Source organism: Canis lupus, chromosome 26, assembly GCF_003254725.2.
Source record: "Canis lupus dingo isolate Sandy chromosome 26, ASM325472v2, whole genome shotgun sequence".
NCBI classification, from domain to species: Eukaryota; Metazoa; Chordata; class Mammalia; order Carnivora; family Canidae; genus Canis; species Canis lupus.
Genome location: NC_064268.1, coordinates 25,730,859 through 25,755,566, shown reverse-complemented (window position 1 = coordinate 25,755,566; position 24,708 = coordinate 25,730,859). Strand labels below are relative to the sequence as shown.

Here is a 24,708-nt window from a genome sequence, read left to right as displayed (position 1 = left end):
ATTAAGAAATATTTTACACAACAATTACTTTTATTTAACCATATTTCCCTTCATATCAATATTAGATATAAGTAAATAAAAACAAAAACAATGAAACGCCAGGACACCTGCACCCCGATGTTTCTAGCAGCAATGTCCACAATAGCCAAACTGTGGAAGGAGCCTCAGTGTCCATCGAAAGATGAATGGATAAAGAAGATGTGGTTATGTATACAATGGAATATTACTCAGCCATTAGAAACGACAAATACCCACCATTTGCTTCAATGTGGATGGAACTGGAGAGTATTATGCTGAGTGAAGTAAGTCAATCGGAGAAGGACAAACAGTATATGTTCTCATTCATTTGGGGAATATAAATAATAGTGAAAGGGAATATAAGGGAAGGGAAAAGAAATGTGTGGGAAATATCAGAAAGGGAGACAGAACATAAAGACTCCTAACTCTGGGAAATGTACTAGGGGTGGTGGAAGGGGAGGCGGGCGGGGGGTGTGGGTGAATGGGTGACAGGCATGAGGGGGGCACTTGACGGGATGAACACTGGGTGTTATTCTGTATGTTGATAAATTGAACACCAATAAAAAATAAATTTATTTAAAAAATCATAATTAATTTATAAAGATCTATTTTAAAAGTAGTCTCCCTTTATTATTATTTATATTTTACCTTTTTCTATATTTTACATTTAAACAACTAATTCATGAAAGTACTGAGTAGCTGAGGTGATACCAACCAAGAAAATTGCAATATCCATTATGTCTCTTAAGAACAGCTGCACAATTAAGAACACAGGAAACTGCACAAGACTCTCACCTATTAATACATAAGACAGATTATGTATTGACTTCACACCACCTGGAAGTGAAAATAAATAAATAAATAAATAAATAAATAAATAAATAAATAAACACTAGCCTTAATCCTGGGTTCCTGACTCCCATGCTCACACCACAAGTCATGAGCTTCAGAGGATGTGAAGAGAGAGCTAAGTCCTGACCACAGGACAGGCATCCTGGGTAGGAAGGAGGAGACAGGAGGGCTCAGAGGCTGTGCTGTGGGAAGATGGGGTGAGAGAGGCAGGAGGGGGGCCCTGGAAACACCTCAGTGATGGGAAAAGAGGGTAAGGGGAGTAGGATAAATGGAAAGAAGATACAGCCCACCCTCCACCAATGTTAAAGCAAAGTGTAGGAGACAAAATACTTGAAAAATGTTCTAATTAACACATAGTATTATTTTTCATAACAGAATAAACAGCTACTGGTTGGATTATTGAACAAAGGGAGCATACACAAATCTATAGAAAAAAATGACAAGAGGAAAATAGACATTGGAAAATAAAAATTTAAAAAAATTGAAATCCTTAAATATTTATAGGCCAATAGCAACATTTAAATTTTGCTCATTTCAACATCCTATGCACTATAATTGGAACCTTGCAGATAGATTAGCATGGCTTCCACACCAGGATGACATGCATATACATGAAGAGCTCTACCTATTTACAGATGGCAGTGCTGACGTCCCCACAGCGTTGCCCATGCTCTCTTGCCAGTGAACGGAGCACGGACAAGGGCACGTGTTCTGTGGTTCAGGACCTGTGACCTGTGCACAGGAGGGAGCTTCCAACAGACAAGAGGTATTTGGGGGCCACAGAGGGCCGGGTGCAGGGGGGACGCTGGCCAGATTGCTGGTATGTCAAGGGTTCCTCAGCAGGTGATGGAAATGTTGACAATTTGATCATATTGGTGGTGGCCACATCCCCTACATACAGTGAAAAACATTGCTTTTTTTTTTCTTATATTTATCCCAGACCCTGGGGCGTAAGCAGGTGGCTCTATCCTTTCCTCAGGTGTGCTCCTGGGACACCTGCTGTCTCAGGCAACAGCAGATTCTGTGTGACACTCTTCCCTCCTCAAGGACAGATCTCCCCACACAGGATTTGTCCCTACCAGAGATTCCTTAGATAGCTTCTCAATAAGGACTTCTGGGTGGCTCAGCATTTGGGTGTCTGCCTTCAGCTCGGGATGTGATCCTGGGGTCCTGATTTGAGTCTCACATCAGACTCCATGCAGGGAACCTGCTTCTCCTTCTGCCTTTGTCTCTGCCTCTCTCTGTGTGTCTCTCATGAATAAATAAATAAACTCTTTTTTTTTTAATAAATAAACTCTTAAAAAAAGAAGCTTCTCAGTAAAACAGGCCTCAGGGACAAGGATTGTTGCTAGAAGGGTTTTTGTCTCACTTTCTCATTATCTGACACACTGTGGGTAAGTGTAGCTTCTCCCACTGCCATGGTCTGTAGCACAGTAGTAGTCAGCCTCATCCTCAGGCTGCAGCCCAGAGATGAGCAAGAGACCTGCATAGGCTGAGGCGTCCTTGGAGCCAAAGAAGCGGCTGGGTACCCCGGGGCCCTGGTGTTCATTAGAATCTGAGTAGAACCTCAGGAGATACCGGGGAGGGCTCCCTGACTTCTGCTGGAATCAGAGTATATGGTAGCTTCCAACACTGAAGCCACTGCTCAGGGTGCAGGTGAGTCTGGCTGTTGATCCCAGGGATGCAGAGAGGGAGGGTGGCTGGGTCAGCACAGGCTGGGACAGGGAACCTGCAGACACAGACAGTATGGTTAATGGGAAAGAAACAAGGACTAATTTATCAAGATTCTGACTTCAGGAAGAGTGACTTTGAGGGGTGTCCAGTTTCCCTGAGGTGTTCTGTTCCTACCTGTAAAATGCGAGAGGAACATGACGATGACAGGAATCCAGGCCATGGTGACACAGTCCCTGGTCCCCTCTGTGGGCTGGGCTGCCCCAGGCCTCCTTTTCTCCACCCTCTGCCACAGGAGGGGCTGTCCATGCAAATACGCTCCACCCATTGACTGATTGGCCCCTCCCTGAGTCCTGGTGCTGGAGCTCAGCTCACACCACACTGGGGAGGGTGGAGGTGGTTTCAACCCTGGGGAGAGCCTTGGGAGGAAGCACCTGCTGAGACCAGTCCCTGCTCAGGGACTCTGCCCGGCCTAGAGGGGACACGGCTGCTGAGTCCCCTTAGAGCTCACACATCCCTGCCCACAGGTCCAGAGTCCCTTGGGTAAATGATCCTCACTAAGCAGCTGTGTAGGGACCACAGGCCATCCCACAGCACCCCCTGTTGATCACAAGGCATAGTCCTAAATGTGTCCCAAAGCCCTGAGAGCCCAGAGAGTTTCTTCAGCTCACCACACCCGTCTATACACACATGCATTGTCCAATTCTTAGTATATGTGTCCCCTGCTATCTGAAAGTCCCATCATCCCTAAGAAACCATAGTAAGTCACAATGGCATAAGGCAAAGAAGCAGTTCACATTAATTTATATGCACAATATTTTTTGCATGATTCCATATCAAAAAGTAAGCTATCTCATCTTCTCTAATACCAAAGGTCACATTTTACCATCAGGTGTAGAAAATAATTGTATTTAAAGCATATATGATAATATACACAGTTCCAAGCCTGATGGCCTGATGCTGAGATGCTGTGGGTAGTTCTCAGAGAAAGAGCTGGATGGAGCCCCTCATGCTGCTGGAGTTGTACGCTGTCTCCAGAGAGGTCCCTGAAAAACAGATGCTGAATGCTGTTTTGGCGTTTCTTCTTTTGAGAACCCAAAAATCCTCTTCAGATTTCTTTCAATGGTAAAAACAGGTACTAATGGAAATGTCTTATAAAAGCTAAGTGCCTTAAGAGAACTTTCAAAAAGTGGAGCCGCCTGTACTATGATTCTGATCCTGGTGCCTGCTTACTGTAATGTCTCACTCCAGGAGGTGCTGTGGTCCATGGAAAATGCTAATATGTACATAAAAATTACAAGACATTCTAGATAAAGCTGAACGTCCCAGGTGAGCATCAGGTCAGCTGTCACTGAGGAGGGGACAGTGGACCTATTTTGAAGAAATTGTAAGGACTATTTCCGGGAATGGCATAAAAGGAAGATGTTGTAGGGATACACTCACTGAGTAGCATATTCCAAAGAGGACAATTCAGAGAACATTTCAAAAGATTTCAGTGTAAGTACTGATAGAGATTGCATTTTAGTAATGATTGGCAAAAAATAAATTAAATAATGACATTGGCTGCCTTCAAGTTCAAGGCCCAATGTTTCCCAGAGTTCACTCTTGGTTCACACCTGATAAAACCTCGCATCCATACAGTGGGACTAATGTCCTTACTGTATTAGCACCTCCTGTAATATCCAGTTACCCCCAGTGCACAGGCCCTGGCGTGTGATGTCTGCATTTGACACTAAACTCAAATAATTTTAACAAAGAGTGTCCACTGTTCATGCATTCCAGTCTAGCTGTTTTTCTCCCCTTTACAGTCAGCTCCCAAATTCATTATTTCCTGTGTCTCTCTGATAAACATGATTTATTGTGCTTTTTATTTGTCCAATTTTATAACTATTCACATTATTAGGATTGATATAAACATTTACATTATACAGGGGACTCCCTCTTCTCAGAATTAATCTCTCCACTCCTACCTCAGGGGACCCAAGGTGTCTTCCCATATTTAGGCTCCATTTGTTTATTTGGTAAGTGTCTCATGGATTGACATGAAATTGAATTGAAATAAAAGAATATTCAAAACTTTTTCTATTACATGAGGTTTCTCTGTGACAATAAAGGTTAAATTCTTAGGGTCTATTCTCTAAAATACTGAGATACATCTCTGCATCACTCCAACGGAAGAGTCATAGGAAAACCAATCAGAGAAAAAATTATGAAACTTTAGATTAAACCTTACTGGCCTCACCCTAGCTGATTACATCTGCAACGAACCCATTTCCAAAAAAGGTCACATCTTTAAATACAATTTTTTAGAACTTCTGTCACATGAATTGATCAATAAACAGTTCAACTTATAACAATTAACATCCACAGTTTATTCTGATTTTCTTAGTTTTTACCTAATGTCCCTTTGCTGTTCTATGATCCAGTTCTGGAATCTTTGCGGCTTTTAGTTCTGAAGTCTCCTGAAGCATCTCTCACTGTGACACTTTCTCAGGCTCTCCTTGGTTTGGTGACTTTGTCCACACTTTCTGAGTGTGGATTTTGCCTGACATCCTTCAGGGCTAAATACTTTCACCTCTTACTTGAAATCTCTGTACTGGGAAGTGTCTCTTCTCCCTCTTTTATTAATTTGTTCAAAGGTTAACAATACGGAGCATGGACAGCTATTAGACTTTGAGTTATAACCTAATACTGTTACATTTATTTGTTGCTCAATTCTTTCAGTTTTACTCAGAAAGCACTTCAAGTTGGTTCATGAGCCTCCTGCCACACCCTGTCATTGTGTGTGTGTGTGTGTGTGTGTGTGTGTGTGTACCTGTGTATTCATGGTGGGATTACGCTGATGTGCTTGTGTTTGTTTGAAGGATACTTCATTTTCTGACACTATAAGCTGCTCCCTGCTCATCCTGTGTAATCCCAGACCTTGGGATCAAGCATTTCTCCCAAGAAGCCTGCCTCTCCTCCTGGGAGAATGGGATTACAGAGCAATATCTGGGAAAATGCATCTCATGGCTATGGGGTGTCACTGACAGACCAAGGATTTCTACGTGGGAGTAACTAATCCAGGAACATGCACATAGTGATGACCATTTCCATGTGCAATTATCTGCCTCTGCCTCCACCAAATTACACATGATTCCAGCCTTCCATCTCCAGCTCTAATCCACGACCACAGGCTTCACTCAGACCTCATTCTTTCATTAACTTCCATTCCTCAAGTGAGGAATCGAGCTGCATCAGCACTCATTCTTTTACTCAATTGTTCAATTCCAGGACACAGTGCAGCCCATCAAAAACCTCCACCTGTTCCCCCTGACACACCCTTGTCTACTAGATACAGAGCACACGTTCAGTATCTCATGACTTTACATTTACAGACTCTGCTCACATTCAAAGTCACTCAGTGGAGCAGTCTCCTATGCCCTGCATTGAGGTGGGATCACACGTCTGTCCTACATGTCCATGGGTTTGGACAGTAGGACAAACCTACAGTCTGCATCCCATCATGGGCCCCAGATATGCTAAGTGACTTTTATATGCACACATTAGTGCTATATTGTGGTTGTAGAGAGTTCAGTGAATTTGGACAATGCCATAGTGTCATGTAAGTACCATTACAATATCATATAGAATAATTGCATTAATCAAAAACATTTTCGGTTCACTGTACTTTTTCTGCTTTATCCTCTATGAAACCGCAGATATTTGTCCTTTCTCAAGACATTTGCCTCTTCAAAAGTGTAATACAATGATCATAAGATTATGAAACATATTCTGTTTTAGAAAAGTGCCACCTATTGGGTGACATATTATTCATGTCCAGGTGCGAGTGTGATTAGATATAAACCTGGAATAGTGACGCCTGGGTGACTTAGCCCTTGGGCGTCTGTCTCTGGCTCAGGGTGTGATCCCAGGATCCTGGATTGAGTTCCTCATCAGGCTCCTTGCATGGATCCTGATTCTCCCTCTGCTTGTGTCTCTGCCTCTCTCTGTGTGTCTCTCATGAATGAATAAATAAAATGTAAAAAAAGAAAAGTTCCATAGGCAGATAGCTCTTTGCTTTCAATTTTTAAAGGCTGTGAATGAAGTTACTATAAATATCCTTGTCTAGCTTTCTCCAAGAACAAATTTTTTTTAACTTAGTTTTATAATTTAATAATTTTATGTTTCAATCTATTTAATGAAAAATCAGAAAATAAGACAAAGCAGGCAGCACCAGTTATACCCAGATAGTGAAAAATATAAGATGCAAATAGGCTGAATGACTTACGTACAAAATGGGTATTGTTGAGTCCTTTGGTACATTCAGAGACAAAAGAAAATGTTTCATTTATTTTAAACTCAGAAGGTAAAAAGGAATATCCAGCAGGCTAGAGGTGAAGTTCACAGCTAAAGACAAGACATGTTTGTTTACAGGAAGACTCTTCATCCAGGAATGCACTGCTCTCAGTGACACTGAGGACAGAAGAGGCAGGAGGAGCCTCATCTCAGGCAGGGCCCGAGGATGGACCTGAACCCAAGGCATCAGCCAAAGAATAAGCACAATCACAGGCTATGCTGAGGAGGAACTGCTGGTGTGTCCCCCTCTTTGCAGATGAGTAAGTAGCTTTTGTCTCACTTCCCCACAGTCCTGGAGCATCGTGTATGATTTGAGACTATCATCCCAGGATGAGCAGTAATAATCAGCCTCGTCCTCAGCCTGGATCCCAGAGATGGTCAGGGTGGCTGTGCTGCCAGACCTGGAGCCAGAGAATCGATCGGGGACCCCCGAGGATGGAAGAGTACTACCATAGATGATGGTTTTAGGGGGCTTTTCTGGGAGCTGTTGGTACCAGCTCACAGAAGTATCAAATTCTATTCCATCAAAATCTGTGTTGCTGGGGATTCCAGTGCAGGAGATGGTGACCCTCTGGCCCAGGGACCCAGACACTGAGGCTGGCTGAGTCAGCACAGACTGGGCCCAGGACCCTGCAAAGGGGGAGAGACACAGAGAAGGTGATTCTGGGGTCTGGAGACAAGAGGAGGAAGAAGGGTCACATGTCTCCTCCCAGGGCCTCTTCCTCTGTCCCCACATCCAGTTACCTGTGCAGTGAGTGAGGAGGATGAGGAGGAGAGGGGACCAAGCCATGGTGGAGGTCATCACTGATCCTGTCTTCTTCAGTCTCCCAGCTGAACATACCTCCCCTCATCTCTCCCTTCCCCTCTTCACCCTCTGAGAAAGGAAGGGGCCGTCCATGCAAATGAGACTCCAGCTCTCTGACCCCTCCCTGGTCATGGGTAAGGTCCCTCTAACTGAGGATGTCAAGCAGCGGGCAGGTAGGGGCTGTGGGTGCCAGAGGGATAGGAAGGCCCCTACTGTGAGTCCTGAACAGAGAGCCAGGCAGTGCCAGGTGGCAGGTACCAGGGCTGAGTACTGTTGAATCCTGAGAAATGGGCACTCTGTGCCCCCGGTGTCCAGTCTCAGACACATTATTGTGTGACATGGTGACCAGAGCCCATCAGGGACAGCTCCTGCTTCCCCACTGCTCTGTCCACTCTCTTCTGCATTAGGGCCAGGACAGATGGCCCTTATGTAACCACCCATAACCTGCGACAAACTTTATGCTTTACTCAGACTCCTCAGTGGTGACAGTGTTCACAGCTCCCTTGGGTGTTCTTGAATCAGGACTGAAGTGGTGTCTCTATGCCAACTCCTCTTGGATCAAGATCAAGTTCAGAGCAGTGATGGGTCTCTATGGACATTTGGAACCGTCTGTGCAGGATGCTGTATATTCTTAGGTTATGTGATTCCTCCTTGATTTCTTTTTTAAAAAATATTTTATTTATTTATTCATGAGAGACATAGAGAGGCAGAGACACAGGCAGAGGGAGAAGCAGGCTCCATGCAGGGAGCTCGATGTGGGACTGGATCCTGGTTCTTCAGGATCCCACCCTGGGCCGAAGGTGGCACTAAACCACTGAGCCACCAGGGCTGCCCCCATCCTTGATTTCTAGAGGGTTCTTTTCTCTCAAGTTTTTATATCAATGAGCAGACAGGGAGCAATTATGTCCAGGTTGTGGGTAGAACATTTTGCACTCATTCCTAGTAGATCATACACTGAGAATCTTTGTCACCTGTCCCTACTTACATTTGGTTGTCACAATAGTTCCCCACACACAGTGGGCAGGGATTCCCTCCTCATATCTGTCCTTCCAGCACATGGACACAAGTCAGTAGGAGCCTTGCCATGCGAAGTTATTTGTACCACTGATCTTAGAGCAGTAGCGGCAAACCTGTTGGAAGTTCTAGAAAGGAAGGAGTGCATGTCAAAGATGCTCTGAACAGGACCAAGTGACAGAGTTTATGTATGAGTCACCAGTTAGTCAACTGTGCATTTAAAATGGATATGGGCTCTTTTTTTTTGATATGGGCTCTTTTACACAATATTCCTCTCAGTGAGAATGATTTAAACTCAGTGATAACATCATTGTAGGGCTGCAGGTGGAATCACTATACACCTGTCCTAGATCAGTGCTTAGTGCAGAAAGAATATGGATGGAATTTGTGGTTAAGAACTTGGATGCAACAACAATTAAAAAGGAATGCCTTCTGTTCTTGGTTGGATAGGAGTCTATACGTTTGTTCTGAAATTATCTTTCTGTTTTTTGGTCATGGGTTTTGTATTGTGGATTTTTTTTTCTACAAGCAGGAGAATCCAAAGTAATGCCCAGTGAAACTCAAGGAGAGCCTGTGCCTAACAAACTTCAGAACTATGTCAGTAATGGAATCCCCAAACACTCACAGAGCTTCCAGGACAGAGCAATCTGTTTTCAGATTTGTCTCTAGGGTGGACACAGCATAGTCCCTGTGCCTTATGTCCAGCATGTTGTGGACAGAGTTATTTCTCATTCAGCTACTCATGACTAAAAGAAGGAGATTCTATTACCCAAGACCACCTGCACCCCAAAGTATCTGTCAAAGGTCCCACAAATGAGTGGTGGAGACTTGGAGACAATTGAGTCGCTGTGGTCCTGAATTGGGAAAGAAGCCTTCTCCACAGAGGTCCAGCCCCCTTGGTGGTATCATTGGGGTGACTATTGGAGTGCAGTCCAGCCCTGAGGACACACGGAGGGTGTGTTCCATGTCCACATGGGCCTTGAAAACCATGAGAATAGTGTTGAGGCTGGGGTCCCAGAATCATACTCACCAGCCTCAGGCTCACACTGAAGCCTGGGGATGACCAGGGAGTGACCTACCCACAGAGGCAGAGAATTCCCTGGGATTCCTGACCCTCAGACACATCCCAGGGGAGCATGTGCTCACTACATGTCCTGGCTGCCCTGCTGAAAAGACCTTAGTCACACTGCACGTTGCTGGTGTTTCCTGGTGATGGGTTTCTGCCTCCCAGAGATTATGACCCTGAGGATGGTGGGTGAGCATAAGCTTACTCTGATTTCTGGAAGTACAGAGAAATCCAGAAACCTCAGAGTTTAGGGTACTGTACATAGAGAAGAGAGCTGTGTGTGTGACAAAAGGACGATTTGGCCCCTCTCCATCTTATGCATTCTGATGGATGGTTCTCAATGGAGCTGATTCTAGAAATGAAAGGCACATGTCTGAAAGATCATTTCCTGGAGGGGGATTTAGTTTAGGCAGTGAGGATTCATATGAGAGAGGATCTGGCAACATTCAGAAGTCCAGGTCTTGGTGGGTGACATAAATCTGTCCGTTTACTTCATTGTCTTCGATCCCGTGAATGCCATAAGGAGGACTTAGAGCAACAGCCTTGTAATGGAGAGTGTTATTTGACACAGTGGATCCACAGTGGTATTGTTTTGTCCCCTAGTGGTTTTTGGAAATTACCTGTGAAGTGAGTAAGAAGTGTGAGTAGTCCTGGAGCCCGGGCCATGGGGGAGACACCCCAGACTCTGCAACCTGAGCCTATATCCAGGCCTGAGCCTATCAACCCTTTTCATGTGCTCTCTGGATCCTCAAGATGGGGGAGTGTTCTCTGCAAACCTTCTCCTTTCCTAAGGCCATGAAATTCCTCCTTTGACCTATGTCTGGGTTCCAGATGAGCAAAAGAGAATACAGTACTTGGGTTGTGGGACTTCACAAGGGAGTGACACAGGACCACCTACAAAGGGCCAGGAGACAGGAGCTCCCAGCAGAGCAATAGGGGGACACAACTGCTCTCTGTTGGATGCAAGAGACATGTGGACCTTGGGCAGAGCTGGTACCCAAGGCTTCCTATCCCCTGTCCCCCACTGCTCACCATTCCAGTTGCTTCAGGTTGGCTACTTTTACTTAGAAATATACATGGAAATATCCTCCATTTCTTTCTGTGCCCTAAAAAATACATCTCTGGATCATTGAATCTTATTCCATGTATGGACCTACTACAATTTGTTTACCCATTCACCATTTGTAGGACATATTTGTTGCTTTCAAGGCTTGGTAATCATCAATAAAACAACAATAAACATTTATGTACATATTTTGGGGTGGACACAAATAACTCTCTTAGGAAAATACCCAGGAGGATGATTTCTGAATAATATCAGTAAGAGTTTGTTTAGCTCTGTAAGAAACTTCTCAGGTATATTCTCAAGCAGCTGGAGCATTTGGCATTCCCAGCAGCAGTGAAGGAGAGTTCCTGCTGCCCCACATCCTGGGCACCATCTGATGTTGAGGTGGTATTGAATTTTAACCATGCTGATGGGAGTCTGTTGCCACCTCACTCTTTCAGTGTGTAAACTCCCAGTAGCATATTATGTGTGAAATCTTTTCACATTGCAATAGTTCTCTGTGTACATTTTTGGTAAGGGGTCTGTTCAAACGTGGTCACAGGGAAAATACAACCCAGCACCCAGGAATTCAGGAGCTCAGCAAAGCTCCAATCTCAAAAGAAGGAGAGGAAATGAGTATCACCAAGATGCCAGAACTCAGGTACCTATCACTGAACCCCTAGGATTGCACCAGGGGACAGGAAGGAGCTGAGAAGAAGGCCACCTGGTTCTCCTGGATCATACATCTAGCACAACTGCCCTTCTTGTAATTCCAAGCCAGCAATGGTGGGAGTCATATCTTCTGAAATTTATGTAATTATTTTCTTATTGGGAGATGAGTATCTTCAAAAGGAGGTATCTTCATTGACCATCTAATTTTAAGCAAGTCCTGAAATAGAAGAATTATTTTTCTAGTAAGATACATAACATTAGAAGCCAGATTCTGAGCCTGTGTTGGTCATAGGCAGGGACAGGGGAATGGTGAACAAGATGTGGAGGGTGAAAGTTATCACATGTACCTGGGAAAGAAGTTCTCTTCATGATACCTGGTTGTATGCATCTCTATGTAAATGAACAATTTCTCCTCAGGCTACAGCCTAATGTGGTTGAAAAAGATCTGTCAACACACTAGGATCCGAACACTCAGGCTTGAACCCCTGGTTGGTCTCTCAATGCTGTCTTGGGTCACAATGTAGGATCTCTGTTGTGATACCATTGCCATAGTAACCCCTGTGTTTCTACTACTCTTGTGCAGGAGAAGGTGACCTTGGATCTGGGTTCATCAAGAGGTTCCCTAGGTTCTCTAGGGTTCACATGTACACATGGGAGTGTTCTTAGTCTTGATGTCTACAGCTCTCACATCCCTGGATTATGGAAAAGCTCCAATACGGACTAAGGGAAGAGGGAGCCAGACTCAGTACCTGTGAGTTCAGGGCACCCACTCACCTGGTGGCAGCTGTAGCAGAGGATCATTCATGCACCCACATCAGCCAACTTCACTGATACAGGCTCAGCATTTTCCCAATAACTGTGTAACATCCCCCCAAATATCATGGCCCATAAAAAAGCTCCTGGCCAAAGGCCCCAATTGTCCACTCTAAATAATCCCCTCTCCTCGACTGTGCAATGGAAGCCTTAGGGGCTGAGCAAGGGCTCCTGTCAAGCTCTGGGCCTAGAATTGCCCAGGGCCTGTGTCCTCACACAACATCCCACATCCTAGTGCTCAGACCTAAGACACAGAGAACCTTGGCCACTCCTGAGCACTGGAGCCTTGGAGGGAAAGTTGGGCTGTGCTTGGAGCTCCAGAAGTGCTGAATTCATTCTGGGGAGTACTGCCACCCTGCTGAAGTGGTCCTGGGCTTGTGAGGGGGATAAAGTAAAAAAAAAAAAAAAAAGGATCATTGTCCTCATTTCGGGAGAAAAAAAAAGCAGAAGCACATACTCTGGATTTATGACACTCGGGAACCCAGGTAACATGAGTATTATGGCATTGAAGTATTTTGTTTTAATTTGTTTGTTCTCCTGGCCAAAGTCCCCAATTGTCCACTCTAAATAATCCCCTCTCTTTGACCCTGCATTGACTGAGGCATCCTTGGATCAGGGGAAGGATCTGGGTTCCCCATAGGCCTAGTGCTTATCTGAGTCTAAGTAGTAGTACAGGAGATACTGGGGAGGGCTCCATGGCTTCTACTGGAACCAGTGTATGTAGTAGCTGCCAACGCTGGATCCACTGCTCTGGATGCAGGTGAGTCTGACTGTTGTTCCAGGAGATGCAGAGAGGGAGGGCGCTGGGTCAGCAAAGGCTGGGACAGGGACTTGCAAACACAGACATTGATGGGTAATGGAGCAGCGACCAGAGTACAGATTCCCAGTAGCTGAGCCTGAGGGGCTGATGGAGCCTAGGAACTGGGATGTGGTATGTGAGGACTGTCTGTACCTGTGCACTGAGAGAAGTACATCAGGAGACAGGAGTACAGGCGATGATGACCATCCCCACATCAGATGGGCTGCCCCAGACCTCTTTTTGTCCTCCACTTTTTTCTACAAGAGAGATATCCATGCAAATGAAGTCCATCTAGTGATTTCCCAGCCCCTCCCTGAGCCCTGGTGCTGGACCTCAGCTCACACCACACTGTAGAGGTTGGGAGTTGGCTTCCCCCATGGGGAGAGCCCTGGAGGAAGCATCTGCTGAGACCACACACAGGTCCATGCTCAAGGGACTCCCCCAGGCCTGAGAGGACACAGCTGCTGAGTCCCCATCAGGGAGCACAGGGCCCAGCACACAGGCTTAGGATCCCATGAGTGAAGGGTCCTCATGGACGAGATATGAGATATGTGGGGCTCACGGGCCCACACCTCCCCCTGCTGGTCACAGGCACCCACCCCATCTGGGACCAAAGCTTGGGAGCACCAGGCCCCTGTCCATATCCCCATGTCTGTTCTCTAGATACCATGATTCGTATACACTGCACACGATTACTCTGGTCTCATTCTCTGAAGTGATGCTTCTCTATCTTAAGGACAAACATGTACACAAATAACCTATTAATGTGTCACCAGAGAAGTTACCATAAAAGGTGAAAGCTAAGCGTGTATCCTGTCAAACATCACTGATCAGAGGACAGTGGAGCTGGTTAGCGGGGCTTGTAGGGGATCTTGAGGGATTGCTGATCTTGAGACATTGTCCAGGAAGTAAGCTCCTTGGCTTATTCCCAAGACATCAGATCAGCAACCATTTCAAAAGTCAAGTGATACTGTGAGAACTTGACCGGGATCAGAGACAACCAAGTGATTTGTGAAAAACGAACAGCTTTGCCTGATGGAACATTTACTGGTGAATATTAGACATAGATCTTTAGGTTTGGAAGTAAGACGTATCTCCTAAATTCATGGTTTCTGTGCATTTGTGTTTGTCAATTCCTCTCAGGTCACTTTCTTGCTTCACACATTGTTTATATTGTACCCAATTATTTTCACTTGTAATTTTGTACCCATTGCTTTCCTTCAGTTGGAAGATGAGTGGGATGTTTCATTGTTGTTTCTACATGCCTGGAATGGGGTTGCAGAAATCATGTTCTCACTGGTTCCCAAACCAACTTGATATATGTGCACATAGTCACGAAATCTCTAGACTCACGATGACCAGAGTTTAGAAGGTCTATGACCATTATCACCCCATTCCCCAGACACCCTTTCCACAACATATTCAGAGTGATTCTCCTTCAGCTCAGGCAGGTCACCCCCTTGCTTCAAACCCTTCAGTGACTCCTCCCTGCTATTTGCTCCACACCCAAGCCCCTCTCACCCCTGAGGATCCTCTAGGACTTGGTCCCACCCACTCCCACTCCCACTCCCACTTTGTAGCCCTGCCTTCCCCTTGTCCCCTACCCCAGCCTCATCCCTTTCTGTCCTTGGTCTCTCTAAGCTCATTCCCTCCCCCATTAACCACACCAGCTCCTGTCTGTCTGTTGGAAGGAGATGGGCTTCGCCTTAAGATGATGGTGGAAGCCCACATGTTGACAACTTTGAGCTTCTGTTGAAAGCAGGGAGGACAAACAGTGTAACACATTGTGGTATGTATTTCTCTATTTGTCTTCTGTCCTGTTTACTGTAGCTTTATAATAGGTCTCAAATTAACAAGTGTCAGTCTCCCATTTTGTTCTTCCCCTGCTATATAATGTGTACAGTTAGGGAACTCAGGCAGGATCCCAGGAGGTGCAGAGGAACCCCCAGGTTCCCAGGGGCACTAACAGAGGAAGTGCGCCCTGGGGGAGAGTGCATCACACTCCGCTGGCCGAGCTCCCTAATGGGATGGAAGGCAGACTGACGGAGCCTCAGGGGAGTCCCCATCAGGGAGGTCAGGCAGCAGCTAGGGCTGCGGCTCCACGAGGAGGGGGCTGTGTGGCCCCAGGAGCATGATTCCAGCAGCTCAGGCTCCGGAGTCCAAGGAGCCAGGGGACACAGCCCAGAATCAGCACTCCCCTTGTCCTGGGAGGGCTCAGGACAGCGAGGATGCTCCTGCCACTGGGGGTCCCTGAGCTGTTCAGATCAGTGCCCCCTGCACCGGGAGCATCCAGCCCAGTGTGGACTGGGTGCTGTGGTAGTTACTGCTGGAGCTGATTCCAGGGCTGGGGAGCTGGCCGCCGCCGGTCTTTTGTTCCTTCCTGTGTCACCTTGTGCCTAAGACAGAATGGGGCCACCAGGGAACGGGAGCCTCATAGAATAACCAGCTCCCACTGAGCCATGTACCTGGCAGGGGGCGGGTCAACTCCCAAGGTGCACAACCTGAGAAAATGTACAGAAACCCCTCCCCCAGAAGACCAGTTGGAAGGATAGGGGAAGAGCAAGTTCTTGACTGAGCAGCACTGAAAAGCTCCCAGGGAAGTCTAGGGACTTAGAGTATATAGAATCAGGGGATACCCCTCCTTGTTTTTGTTTTGCTTTGCTTTTGTTTTGTTTTTGTTTTTGTTTTTTGTTCCTCGTTTGATTTCCTTTTTTCCCTCATTTTTTCCTTCCTTTTTTAAGTACAACTTTTTAGCAAATCTGCACTGAACAAAATGACTAGAAAGAAGAAGCAAATTGGCAAATTGAACACCAATAAAAATAAATTTATTATTAAAAAAATTCTTATACCCACAGGAGTGCTTCTTTCTGGATGACTCTTCTCTCCATGTGGGAAGCTTCCAAATCACAGATACCATATCCATGTTCTTTACATCCGACCCCACAGGGTACTTCACACAGTCCTTCAGGTCACTGCTGAGTGCTGGTGACAGAGCTCTGGATGTTAACCTCAGGACTCTGAGGATCTTGAGAGGGACATGTAACCAGCAGGGGGCACTGTGCACCCCCCCTGGGCCCTGCAGGAGACCCTCCCAGCTGGGGGAGCCTCCCTGGCCTCAGGGAGGTCAGAGGCTGAGCTGCCCCCTGTGCCCCTGGTGAGACCCAGCAGCCTGGTGCCGTCAGGGCCTGGCAAAGGCTCCTGGGCAGAGTCCTGTGGGGGTTCCCACAGATCCTCCCTCCACCCTTCTTGGGTCTGCTCAGAGCAGATCCTGCCCTCAGCCTCCTCTGTCCTCTCTTCTGAACACTGTCAGATGGAGTGTGAGAGAGTCAGGAAGAGGGTGAAAGTTTCCATAAACAGCCCTTCATTTCCAGGAGACAGTAGGGAGGATAAGACAAGCCTGAGTCACCTCAAACCAACTGTGGAGTCCAGGTGTTGTGTCGCTCTGCACTTTCTGCTCAGGAACAGCGCCAGTCTTCTGAATGAGCTCCCAGGCTTGATCATTCCCCAGAACTGAGATACTCCCAGCTTCAATGACCCATCCCCAATGAGGGTCTCTGTTTGCAGGTTCCCTGTCTCAGCCTGTGCTGATCCATCTGCCCTCAGGGTCTGGGGGCAGCCCTGGTGGCTCAGCGGTTTGCACCGCCCTCATCCCAGGGCATGATCTTGGATACCTGAATTCAGTCCTGCATCAGGCTTCCTACATGGAGCCTGTTTCTCCCTCTTCTTGTGTCTCTGCTTCTCTCTCTCTCTCTCTCTCTCTCTCTCTCTCTCTCTCTCTGTCTCTCATGAATAAATAAATATAATCTTTAAAAAGATAAAAATAAATAAAAACTGATAATAACCAGATATCTTCCCCTGGAGGTTTATTACAGGTTTATATTTAATGAACACTCAGTTGGTCCTGACTAAGATGTCTTTCAATATGTGGCACATTTGTATAAGCAGATATTTTTCATAGTATTATGATTATTTTATTACATTTTTGAAGAGCAATTATCTTGAGAGTGTAATAATATCTCCTGTTTCTTAGAGGCTAAAAGAAGAAAAAGTACACATGAACAGAGAAAATTGTTTTTGAGCAAAGCAATTCAATATGCTACTGTGATGGTACTTAAATGACACTATGGTGCTGTCAGAATTCACTGAACTGTGTAGAGACACTTGACAGAGCCCTAAAGTCTGCATATAAAGGTCAATTATAAGGCTTGAGGCCCATGAAGGAATGTAGTCTGTAACCAAACCCATGGACCCGCAGGACAAACCTATGAGCCCACCTCAGTGCAGGGCTTGGGGGAAAGCTGCTCCACCGAGACTTTGAATGTGAGTGAAGCTTGTAAGTGTAAAGTCATGAGAGACTGCACAGAGCTCTGTGTCTAGTAGACAAGGGTGTGTCCTGGGGGGAAAGGTGCATGGTTTTGTTGGGGCTGCTCTGTGTCTTGAAATTGCACAATTGAGTAAATGGATGGGCACTGCTGCAAGCTGCTTGCTCACTTCAGGAATGGAGATTCATCAAGGAAGGAGGCCCGAGTGAAGACTGTGGTCATGGATTTTAGCTGGAGATGGTAGTTTGCAATCATGTGTAGTTTGGTGGAGACAGATAATTGCACGTGGAAAAGGTCACCACTATGTGCATGTTCAGGTTACTTACTCCCACATAGAATTCCTTCGTGTTTCCGCTGTGAGGGATTAGATGCAGTGAAGTCCCATAATGTCACTATGGTGCATTTCCCCAGATAATGCTCTCTAATCCCATTCTCTCAGGAGAAGAGGCAGGATGAACAGGGATCAGCTTGTAGTGTCAGAAAGTGAAGAATCCTTCTGAACAAACAAGCAAATCAATGCACTCCCACCATGCATACACAGGTACACACACAGTGACAGGGTGTGTCAAGGAGTTCAAGAGCCAACTGAAAATGCTTTCACTGATTAAAACTGGAAAGATTTGAGGACCAAATAAATATAATGGTATTGAGTTTTAACTCCAAGTCTATAGGAGATGTCCACGGACCATACTGTTAACTGCTTGTACAAATGCATAAACAGAAGAGATGCTTTCCTGTGCAGAGGATATTGAGTAACAGGTGTAAACTCTTCATCCTGAAGGATGTCAGGAATAATCCTCACTCAGTAAGTGTGGACATAGACACCAGAAAACAAGGAGAGCCTGAGAAAATGTCACAGTAAGAGAAGCTTAAGGAGATACGAGGAATGTAATGAATAATCCTGATTGGAATCTCAAAATAGAAAAGGGACATTAAGTAAAAACTATAAAATGTGAATAAACTGAGGATATAAATTGTTGTGGATTGATTCCAGTCTCCACTCATTCATGTGATAAAAAGTTCTCAAACATCTCATGTTTCAGGATGTGTCAGAATCAGGAAATGGGGATGTTGCAGATGTAATCAGCTCAGGTGAGGTCAGAAAGGTTTAATCTCATATGCAATCTTTCTCTCCCTTTGGTTTTCTTCCAACACTTTGGTTGAATGATGGCAAAAGGTTTCTCAGTGTTTTAGAGAACAGAACTATCATTGTCATAGAGAGCCTTGATATAACAGAAAAAATATCAGAAGGTTCTGTGGTCTTTTCACTGTCAATCACTGCTGCACTTAACAAATAAGTGCAAAGCTGAATGGAGGTGGATACCAGGTCCATGGGGTCACTTGATTTCGGAGTAGAGAAAGAAATTCTAAGGTTTCCATATCATATAATTTTTTTCAATCCTTATACTCTAAACAATTAGAATCTGGACTAATAAAAAAGGAAAATGAATTGCAAGTATATCAAAGATGCAAGAAAAAATGAATTACCAGGCACACTTGCAAAGGGAAAATAAAAACCCAGACTGGGAAGCATGAATAGTGGACACTTTCATGCTGAGATCATTTTAGTGTGTACAAATGCAGACATCATTGCCTGTGGGGTCACGTGATATAACTGGAGACTCTCATAAAACAGCACCATCAAAATTGGCATATCCAATCCCTCAGGTAAGATAACCCATGTAGATTCCTTATCAGATATGAACAAACAGGGAGGAGAGGCAAGATGGCGGAAGAGTAGGGTCCCCAAATCACCTGTTCCCACGAAATTACCTAGATAACCTTCAAATCATCCTGAAAATCTACAAATTCAGCCTGAGATTTAAAGAGAGAACAAAAAAAAAACACAAAAAATAAATAAATAAAGAGAGAACAGCTGGAACGCTACAGTGAGAAGAGTTCATGCTTCTATCAAGGTAGGAAGGCGGGGAAAAAAGAAATAAAGAAACAAAAGGCATCCAAGGGGGAGGGTCCCCGCGAGGAGCCTGGCTAAGGCTGGGGCGAGTGTCCCCAGGACAGGAGAGCCCCATCCCAGAGAAGCAGGAGCTGCACCAACCTTCCTGGGTGAGAGGCACCCACAGGGAGTTAGAGCAGGACCCCAGGAGGGCAGGGATACCCTCAGGCTACCTGGGAAACTAACAGACACCTGCGCGCCCAGGAGAGTGCACCGAGCTCCCTGAAGGGCTGCAGTGCACACGGTTGGACCCAGAGCAGCTTGCAGGGGCTCTGGCGGTGGATCCGTGGAGGGGGCTGCGTGGCTCCTGGAGCGCGAATCCAACAGTGCAGGCCCAGGAGCACAGGGCACCCGGCCACAGCCCAGAATCCGGCCTCCCCCACGGACAGACAGAAGCCCAGAGGGCCCAGGACAGCAAGGATGCTCCTGCCCCGAAATGAACAGATCAGCGGCCCTGCCCCCAGAACATCCAGGCCTCTGCAGACTGAGAGCTCCATAGTTATTGTGGGAGCTGAATCCAGGTTTCCAGAGCTGGCCCCGCCATTGTGGTTGTTCCTCCTGGGGCCTCACGGGGTAAGCAACCCCAGCTGAGCCCAGTACCAGGCAGGGGACAGAGCAGCTCCCCCAAGAGCTAACACCTGAAAGTCAGCACAACAGGCCCCTCCCCCAGAAGACCAACTAGAAGGTCAAGTTCCATGGGAAGTCAAGGGACTTAAAGTATACAGAAACAGAAGACACTCCCCCGTGTTTTTTGTTTTTTTTTCTTCTTTTTCATTTCTGATTGCTTCCCCCACCCTTTTTTTCCCTTTCTTTCTTTTTCTTTCTCTTTTTATTCTCTTTTTTCCTTATTTTCTTCCTTTTTCCTTTTTTCTTTTCTCTTTTCTTTCCTTCTTTCTCGCCGCTCTTTTTCTCCTTTTCCCAATACACCTTGTTTCTGGTCCCCCAGCACTGAGCAAAATGCCTAGAAGGAAAACCTCACATCAAAAGAAAGAATCAGAAACAGTCCCCTCTCCCACAGAGTTACAAAATCTGGATTACAATTCAATGTCAGAGCCAATTCAGAAGCACTATTATACAGCTACTGGTAGCTCTAGAAAAAAGCATAAAGGACTCAAGAGACTTCATGACTGCATAATTTAGATCCAATCAGGCAGAAATTAAAAATCAATTCAATGAGAGGCAATCCAAACTAGAAGTCCTAACAATGAGGGTTAACGAGGTGGAAGAACGAGTGAGTGACATAGAAGACAAGTTGATGGCAAAGAGGGAAATGGAGGAAAAAAGAGACAAACAATTAAAAGAGCATGAAGACAGATGAAGGGAAATAAATGATAGCCTGAGGAAGAAAGGCCTACGTTTAATTGGGGTTCCCGAGGGCGCTGAAAGGGACAGAGGGCCAGAATATGTATTTGAACAAATCATAGCTGAAAACTTTCCTAATCTGGGAAGGGAAACAGGCATTCAGATCCAGGAAATAAAGAGATCCCCCCCTAAAATCAATAAAAACCGTTCAACACCTCGATATTTAATAGTGAAGCTTGCAAATTCCAAAGATAAAGAGAAGATCCTTAAAGCAGCAAGAGACAAGAAATCCCTGACTTTTATGGGGAGGAATATTAGGGTAACAGCAGACCTCTCCACAGAGAACTGGCAGGCCAGAAAGGGCTGGCTGGATACATTCAGGGTCCTAAATGAGAAGAACATGCAACCAAGAATACTTTATCCAGCAAGGCTCTCATTCAAAATAGAAGGAGTGATAAAGAGCTTCCAAGACAGGCAGGAACTGAAAGAATATGTGACCTCCAAACCAGCTCTGCAAGAAATTTTAAGGGGGACTTTTAAAATTCCCCTTTAGGAAGAAGTTCAGTGGAACAATCCACAAAAGGCAAGGACCTGAATAGATATCATGATGACACTAAACTCATATCTTTCGATAATAACTCTGAACATAAATGGGCTTAATGACCCCATCAAAAGGCGCAGGGTTTCAGACTGGATAAAAAAGCAGGACCCATCTATTTGCTGTCTACAGGAGACTCATTTTAGACATAAGGACACCTACAACCTGAAAATAAAAGGTTAGAGAAGCATTTACCATTCAAATGGCCCCCAAAAGAAAGCAGGGATAGCCATCCTTATATCAGATAAACAAAAATTTACCTCGAAGACTGTAGTGAGAGATGAAGAGGGACAGTATATCATACTTAAAGGATCTATCCAACAAGAGGACTTAACAATCCTCAATATATACGCCCCAAATGTGGGAGCTGCAAAATATTTAAATCAATTAATAACCAAAGAGAAGAAATACTTACATAATACACTTATACTCAGTGACTTCAATCTAGCTCTTTCTACCCTCGATAGCTCTTCTAAGCACAACATCTCCAAAGAAATGAGAGCTTTAAATGATACACTGGACCAGATGGATTTCACAATATATCTACAGAACTTTACATCCAAACTCAACTGAATACACATTCTTCTCAAGTGCACATGGAACTTTCTCCAGAATAGACCACATACTGGGTCACAAATCGGGTCTGAACGGATACCAAAATATTGGGATCATCACGTGCATAGTCTCAGACCATAATACCTAGAAATCAGAACTAAATCACAACAAGAAGTTTGGAAGGAACTCAAACATGTGAACATTAAGGACCATTCTGCTAAAAGATGAAAGGGTCAACCAGGAAATTAAGGAAGAATTAAAAAGATTCATGGAAACTAATGAGAATGAAGATACAACCATTCAAAATCTTTGGGATGCAGCAAAAGCAGGCCTATGGGGGAAAAACAGCAATACAAGCATCCGTTCAAAACCTGGAAAGAACTCTAATACAATAGCTAACCTTACACCTAAAGGAGCTAGAGAAAAAAGAGTAGATAGATCCTACACCCAGTAGAAGAGGAGAGTTAATTAAGATTCGAGCAGAACTCAATGAAATCGAGACCAGAAGAACTGTGGAACAGATCAACAGAACCAGGAGTTGGTTCTTCGAAAGAATTAATAAGATAGATAAACCATTAGCCTACCTTATTAAAAAGAAGAGAGAGAAGACTCAAATTAATAAAATCATGAATGAGAAAGGAGAGATCACTACCAACACCAAGGAAATACAAACGAGTTTAAAAACATATTATGAACAGCTGTACGCCAATAAATAGGGCAATCCAGAAGAAATGGACGCATTCCTGGAAAGCCACAATGTACCAAACCTGGAACAGGAAGACATAGAAAACCTGTTCAGGCCAATAACCAGGGAGGAAATTGAAGCAGTCACCAAAACCTCCCAAGGCACAAGAGTCCAGGGCTTCTAATAAAGCTGTTTGGAAAGAAAGAGATGGAGTACTTCCAAACTCGTTCTATGGGCCAGCATCACCAGACAAAGACCCCACCAAAATGGAGAATTACAGACCAATATTCCAGATGAACATGGATGCAAAAATTCTCAACAAGAAACTAGCCAATAGGATCCAACTGTAGATTAAGAAAATTATTCACCATGACCAAGTAGGATTTATCCCCGGGACACAAGGCTGGTTCAACATTCGTAAAACAATCAATGTGATTCATAATATCAGCAAGAGAAAAACCAAGAACCATATGATCCTCTCATTAGATGCCGAGAAAGCATTTGACAAAATACAGCATCCATTCCTGATCAAAACTCTTCTGAGTGTAGGGATAGGGTGAACATTCCTTGACATCTTAAAAGCCATCTATGAGAAGCCCACAGCAAATATCATTCTCAATGGGGAAGCACTGGGAGCCTTTCCCCTAAGATCAGGAACAAGACAGGGATGTCCACACTCACCACTGCTGTTCAACATAGTACTGGAAGTCCTAGCCTCAGCAATCAGACAACAAAAAGACATTAAAGGCATTCAAATTGGCAAAGAAGAAGTCAAACTCTCCCTCTTCGCCGATGACATGATACTCTACATAGAAAACCCAAAAGCCTCCACCCCAAGATTGCTAGAACTCATACAGCAATTTGGAAGCATTGCAGGATACAAATCAATGCCTAGAAATCAATGGCATTTCTATACACTAACAATGAGACTGAAGAAAGAGAAATGAAGGAGTCAATCCCATTTACAATTGCACCCAAAAGCATAAGATACCTAGGAATAAACCTAACCAAAGAGGGAAAGGATCTATACCCTTAAAACTACAGAACACTTCTGAAAGAAATTGAGGAAGACACAAAGAGATGGAAAAATATTCTATGCTCATGGATTGGCAGAATTAATATTGTGAAAATGTCAATGTTACCCAGGGCAATTTACACGTTTAATGCAATCCCTATCAAAATACCATGGACTTTCTTCAGAGAGTTAGAACAAATTCTTTTAAGATTTGTGTGGAATCAGAAAAGACCCCGAATAGTCAAGGGAATTTTAAAAATGAAAACCATATCTGGGGGCATCGCAATGCCAGATTTCAGGTTGTACTACAAAGCTGTGGGCATCCAAACAGTGTACTGACACAAAAACAGACACAGTAGATCAATGGAACAGAATAGAGAACCCAGAAGTGGACTCTCAACTTTATGGTCAACTAATATTCGATAAAGGAGGAAAGACTATCCATTGGAAAAAAAGACTGTCTCTTCAATAAATGGTGCTGCGAAAATTGGACATCCACATGCAGAAGAATGAAACTAGACCATCTCTTTCACCATACACAAAGATAAACTCAAAATGGATAAAAGATCTAAATGTGAGACAAGATTCCATCAAAACCCTAGAGGAGAACACAGGCAACACCTTTTTTGAACTCGCCCACAGTAACTTCTTGCAAGATACATCCATGAAGACAAAAGAAACAAAAGCAAATATAAACTATTGGGACTTCATGAAGATAAGAAGCTTTTACACAGCAAAGGATACAGTCAACAAAACTAAAAGACAGCCTACAGAATGGAAGAAGATATTTGCAAATGATGTATCAGATAAGGGGCTAGTTTCCAAGATCTATAAAGAACTTATTAAACTCAACACCAAAGAAACAAACAATCCAATCATGAAATGGGCAAAAGTCATGAAGAGAAATCTCATAGAGGAATACATAGACATGGCCAACATGCACATGAGAAAATGCTCTGCATCATTTGACATCAGGGAAATACAAATCAAAACCACCATGAGATACCACCTCACACCGGTCAGAATGGGGAACATTAACAAGGCAGGAAACCACAAATGTTGGAGAGGATGTGGAGAAAAGGAAACCCTGTTACAGTGTTGGTGGGAATGTGCAGTTGTGCAGCCACTCTGGAAAACTGTGTGGAGCTTCCTCAAAGAGTTAAAAATAGATCTGCCTTACGACC

General features: G+C 44.7%; 1 pseudogene and 1 gene segment (V, D, J or C); both read right to left on the bottom strand.

Annotated features, from left to right (window-relative positions):
- LOC112676301 (immunoglobulin lambda variable 1-40-like) overlaps positions 1-24,708 on the bottom strand; it is a 274,011-nt gene that overhangs the window by 25,541 nt on the left and 223,762 nt on the right.
- On the bottom strand, positions 2,246-2,764 carry LOC118352447 (probable non-functional immunoglobulin lambda variable 5-48; annotated as a pseudogene).